We start from the raw sequence: 6,545 nt of genomic DNA on the forward strand, positions 1-6,545 counted from the left end.
ATATATTCCTCTGCATGAGGGTTAAGAGTAACTTCTTTGCCACTTCTTGCAGTCTCTTTTTCACAATATGAATTCATACCATCAGAAAAGGTTTTAGGATATTGGTTGTCAGAGTTATTTAAAACAGCAATTTTGGCAGTAGCAGCTGCTATTTCTGCATCAATATCCATTTGCTCTTGTCTTTGCCTTAGTTGTTCCTGTTGTACCTCCAAAGCATGTTTGTCCTTTAAAGCAGTTGCACGTGCAATTAATGCAGCCTTTTCTGCCTCTGCTATGATTCGTACTGAAGCAGCAGAAGATTTTCCAGTACGCACACTGCTAGAACTTTTCTTACTGGATGGTTTACTTAACACAAATGAGGAAATGTTTGAAATGCTATCATTTGGTTCAATGTCATCTTGATAAGCATTGTCATCAACACCAGAACATGAAACTTGACTCTCGGTACTCAACCATTTTTGAACATCATCCATAAAACCATTGTATATTAACATCTTCCCATTGAACCATGTTTGCTGTCTTTCTTTTTCTTCATTGGGCAAAAGAACCATCACAGAGTTGTGCATTTCTTTAGCCTCATCACACAGTTTAATGAACTTCTCAAAGGAACTTTGCACTTCCTTTTCATACTCTCGGTTAGGCATAAAATTTCTTATGATAACCAAGTTTTTGGCTTTATTTACTTTACTCCTTCTTGTTTTCTGCAACGTTTCCAGTTTTTCTTGTAGTGCCTTTGGAGTAAGTTTGATGCAACGCTTTTCTTTCACAGACTCCATTACAACCTTCTCAGTAAGCACATTAGTCTCTGTTTGTTTACCAGCAGCCACAGCACCTTCGCCATAATTACTTACACTCATTTTCAAAGAGTTGTTGAATTCATTTACCTTGTCGTTAATTTTTTAAAACTTAGGCAACCAATGCATTGGATTTACGCTATTAAATGTGTGCACACAGAGTCATTCATAAGGTAGCGCTACACATACCTCGGATTCATCCACTCGTGTTGCTGCAACTGGTCCTTGATGCGTCCAATTGTATCCAAATCCAAAGCAGAATCCAGTGCTTAGTCCATTAAAGTTCAAACTTTAAAGTTCTAGTTCCAAACGATGCGTGATACTCCACAAAGAAGCAATTTTTGACAAAATGTAGCGACAAAGGACCATCTTGTCCCTTAGGCTAGAGGTGTTGTAGGGTTATCTGACGCGTGGGATCCAAAACATGACGCTTCCAGTCCAGTACTGCAATTATCACCTTTATTGTCACAGTTACGATGCTCAAACACATAGTACTCCTCATACCCACTCCTGACACGGTCAAAAATTGTTTGCTTCCCTCATTACACCTGACCTCACTTCCTCTCTGGCTACCTATATCCATTAAACCCACACTCCACCCGGTGTCTAACAGTGGAACTACAACAGACATATAAATAAAGCATAATGGCTCTTACAGAGAGAATAGAGAGAGAAGAGAGAGAACAGAGAGAACAGAGAGAACAGAGAGAGAACAGAGAACAGAGAGAACAGAGAGAGAACAGAGAACAGAGAGAATAGAGAGAGAACCGAGAGAACAGAGAGAGAACAGAGAACAGAGAGAACAGAGAACAGAGAGAATAGAGAGAGAACAGAGAGAACAGAGAGAATAGAGAGAGAACCGAGAGAACAGAGAGAGAACAGAGAACAGAGAGAACAGAGAACAGAGAGAATAGAGAGAGAACAGAGAGAACAGAGAGAGAACAGAGAACAGAGAGAGAACAGAGAACAGAGAGAACAGAGAGAGAACAGAGAACAGAGAGAACAGAGAACAGAGAACAGAGAGAGAACAGAGAGAACAGAGAACAGAGAGAGAACAGAGAGAACAGAGAACAGAGAGAGAACAGAGAGAACAGAGAGAGAACAGAGAGAACAGAGAACAGAGAGAATAGAGAGAGAACCGAGAGAACAGAGAGAGAACAGAGAACAGAGAGAACAGAGAACAGAGAGAATAGAGAGAGAACAGAGAGAACAGAGAGAGAACAGAGAACAGAGAGAACAGAGAACAGAGAGAACAGAGAACAGAGAGAGAACAGAGAACAGAGAGAACAGAGAACAGAGAGAACAGAGAACAGAGAGAATAGAGAGAGAACCGAGAGAACAGAGAACAGAGAACAGAGAGAACAGAGAACAGAGAGAATAGAGAGAGAACAGAGAGAACAGAGAGAGAACAGAGAACAGAGAGAACAGAGAACAGAGAGAACAGAGAGAACAGAGAGAGAACAGAGAACAGAGAGAACAGAGAACAGAGAGAGAACAGAGAGAACAGAGAACAGAGAGAACAGAGAACAGAGAGAACAGAGAACAGAGAGAACAGAGAGAACAGAGAACAGAGAGAACAGAGAACAAAGAGAACAGAGAGAGAACAGAGAACAGAGAGATAACAGAGAGAACAGAGAGAGAACAGAGAGAACAGAGAGAGAACAGAACAGAGAGAACAGAGAACAGAGAGAGAACAGAGAACAGAGAGAACAGAGAACAGAGAGAACAGAGAACAGAGAGAACAGAGAACAGAGAGAGAACAGAGAACAGAGAGAACAGAGAACAGAGAGAACAGAGAGAGAACAGAGAACAGAGAGAACAGAGAGAACAGAGAGATAACAGAGAGAACAGAGAGAGAACAGGGAACAGAGAGAACAGAGAGATAACAGAGAGAACAGAGAGAGAACAGAGAACAGAGAGAGAACAGAGAGAACAGAGAGAGAACAGAGAACAGAGAGAGAACAGAGAGAACAGTGAGAGAACAGAGAGAACAGAGAACAGAGAGAACAGAGAGAGAACAGAGAACAGAGAGAGAACAGAGAACAGAGAGAACAGAGAACAGAGAGAACAGAGAGAGAACAGAGAACAGAGAGAACAGGGAACAGAGAGAACAGAGAGAGAACAGAGAACAGAGAGAACAGAGAGATAACAGAGAGAACAGAGAGAGAACAGAGAACAGAGAGAACAGAGAGATAACAGAGAGAACAGAGAGAGAACAGAGAACAGAGAGAGAACAGAGAGAACAGAGAGATAACAGAGAGAACAGAGAGAGAACAGAGAACAGAGAGAGAACAGAGAGAACAGTGAGAGAACAGAGAGAACAGAGAACAGAGAACAGAGAGAACAGAGAGAGAACAGAGAACAGAGAGAACAGAGAACAGAGAGAACCCAGAGAACATGGAGAACAGAGAGAACAGGGAGAACAGAGAGAACCCAGAGAACAGGGAGAACAGGGAGAACCCAGAGAACAGAGAGAACAGGGAGAACAGAGAGAACCCAGAGAACATGGAGAACAGAGAGAACAGGGAGAACAGGGAGAACCCAGAGAACAGGGAGAACAGGGAGAACAGAGAGAACAGGGAGAACCCAGAGAACAGGGAGAACAGAGAGAACAGGGAGAACAGAGAGAACATGGAGAACAGAGAGAACAGGGAGAACAGAGAACAGAGAGAATAGAGAGAGAACAGAGAGAACAGAGAGAATAGAGAGAGAACCGAGAGAACAGAGAGAGAACAGAGAACAGAGAGAACAGAGAACAGAGAGAATAGAGAGAGAACAGAGAGAACAGAGAGAGAACAGAGAACAGAGAGAGAACAGAGAACAGAGAGAACAGAGAGAGAACAGAGAACAGAGAGAACAGAGAACAGAGAACAGAGAGAGAACAGAGAGAACAGAGAACAGAGAGAGAACAGAGAGAACAGAGAACAGAGAGAGAACAGAGAGAACAGAGAGAGAACAGAGAGAACAGAGAACAGAGAGAATAGAGAGAGAACCGAGAGAACAGAGAGAGAACAGAGAACAGAGAGAACAGAGAACAGAGAGAATAGAGAGAGAACAGAGAGAACAGAGAGAGAACAGAGAACAGAGAGAACAGAGAACAGAGAGAACAGAGAACAGAGAGAGAACAGAGAACAGAGAGAACAGAGAACAGAGAGAACAGAGAACAGAGAGAATAGAGAGAGAACCGAGAGAACAGAGAACAGAGAACAGAGAGAACAGAGAACAGAGAGAATAGAGAGAGAACAGAGAGAACAGAGAGAGAACAGAGAACAGAGAGAACAGAGAACAGAGAGAACAGAGAGAACAGAGAGAGAACAGAGAACAGAGAGAACAGAGAACAGAGAGAGAACAGAGAGAACAGAGAACAGAGAGAACAGAGAACAGAGAGAACAGAGAACAGAGAGAACAGAGAGAACAGAGAACAGAGAGAACAGAGAACAAAGAGAACAGAGAGAGAACAGAGAACAGAGAGATAACAGAGAGAACAGAGAGAGAACAGAGAGAACAGAGAGAGAACAGAACAGAGAGAACAGAGAACAGAGAGAGAACAGAGAACAGAGAGAACAGAGAACAGAGAGAACAGAGAACAGAGAGAACAGAGAACAGAGAGAGAACAGAGAACAGAGAGAACAGAGAACAGAGAGAACAGAGAGAGAACAGAGAACAGAGAGAACAGAGAGAACAGAGAGATAACAGAGAGAACAGAGAGAGAACAGGGAACAGAGAGAACAGAGAGATAACAGAGAGAACAGAGAGAGAACAGAGAACAGAGAGAGAACAGAGAGAACAGAGAGAGAACAGAGAACAGAGAGAGAACAGAGAGAACAGTGAGAGAACAGAGAGAACAGAGAACAGAGAGAACAGAGAGAGAACAGAGAACAGAGAGAGAACAGAGAACAGAGAGAACAGAGAACAGAGAGAACAGAGAGAGAACAGAGAACAGAGAGAACAGGGAACAGAGAGAACAGAGAGAGAACAGAGAACAGAGAGAACAGAGAGATAACAGAGAGAACAGAGAGAGAACAGAGAACAGAGAGAACAGAGAGATAACAGAGAGAACAGAGAGAGAACAGAGAACAGAGAGAGAACAGAGAGAACAGAGAGATAACAGAGAGAACAGAGAGAGAACAGAGAACAGAGAGAGAACAGAGAGAACAGTGAGAGAACAGAGAGAACAGAGAACAGAGAACAGAGAGAACAGAGAGAGAACAGAGAACAGAGAGAACAGAGAACAGAGAGAACCCAGAGAACATGGAGAACAGAGAGAACAGGGAGAACAGAGAGAACCCAGAGAACAGGGAGAACAGGGAGAACCCAGAGAACAGAGAGAACAGGGAGAACAGAGAGAACCCAGAGAACATGGAGAACAGAGAGAACAGGGAGAACAGGGAGAACCCAGAGAACAGGGAGAACAGGGAGAACAGAGAGAACAGGGAGAACCCAGAGAACAGGGAGAACAGAGAGAACAGGGAGAACAGAGAGAACATGGAGAACAGAGAGAACAGGGAGAACAGAGAGAACATGGAGAACAGAGAGAACAGAGAGAACAGAGAACAGAGAGAACAGAGAACAGAGAGAACCCAGAGAACATGGAGAACAGAGAGAACAGGGAGAACAGAGAGAACCCAGAGAACAGGGAGAACAGGGAGAACCCAGAGAACAGAGAGAACAGGGAGAACAGCGAGAACCCAGAGAACAGGGAGAACAGGGAGAACAGAGAGAACAGGGAGAACAGGGAGAACAGGGAGAACAGAGAGAACCCAGAGAACAGAGAGAACAGAGAGAACAGGGAGAACAGGGAGAACCCAGAGAACAGGGAGAACAGAGAGAACAGGGAGAACAGAGAGAACATGGAGAACAGAGAGAACAGGGAGAACAGCGAGAACCCAGAGAACAGGGAGAACAGAGAGAACAGGGAGAACAGGGAGAACAGGGAGAACAGAGAGAACCCAGAGAACAGAGAGAACAGAGAGAACAGGGAGAACAGGGAGAACCCAGAGAACAGGGAGAACAGGGAGAACAGAGAGAACAGGGAGAACAGGGAGAACAGGGAGAACAGAGAGAACCCAGAGAACAGGGAGAACAGAGAGAACAGGGAGAACAGAGAGAACAGGGAGAACAGAGAGAACAGGGAGAACAGGGAGAACAGGGAGAACCCAGAGAACAGGGAGAACAGAGAGAACAGGGAGAACAGAGAGAACAGGGAGAACAGAGAGAACAGGGAGAACAGAGAGAACCCAGAGAACAGAGAGAACAGGGAGAACAGGGAGAACAGAGAGAACCCAGAGAACCCAGAGAACATGGAGAACAGAGAGAACAGGGAGAACAGCGAGAACCCAGAGAACAGAGAGAACAGAGAGAACAGAGAGAACCCAGAGAACATGGAGAACAGAGAGAACAGGGAGAACAGGGAGAACATGGAGAACAGAGAGAACAGGGAGAACAGCGAGAACCCAGAGAACAGAGAGAACAGAGAGAACAGGGAGAACAGGGAGAACAGAGAGAACAGGGAGAACAGGGAGAACAGGGAGAACAGAGAGAACAGGGAGAACAGAGAGAACAGGGAGAACAGCGAGAACCCAGAGAACAGGGAGAACAGGGAGAACAGCGAGAACCCAGAGAACAGAGAGAACAGAGAGAACAGGGAGAACAGAGAGAACAGGGAGAACAGAGAGAACAGGGAGAACAGGGAGAACAGAGAGAACCCAGAGAACAGAGAGAACAGAGAGAGTTTTAAATAGTTGTTTAATG

This window comes from Gobio gobio, assembly GCF_949357685.1.
Source record: "Gobio gobio genome assembly, chromosome: 13".
In the NCBI taxonomy this organism is placed as follows: domain Eukaryota; kingdom Metazoa; phylum Chordata; class Actinopteri; order Cypriniformes; family Gobionidae; genus Gobio; species Gobio gobio.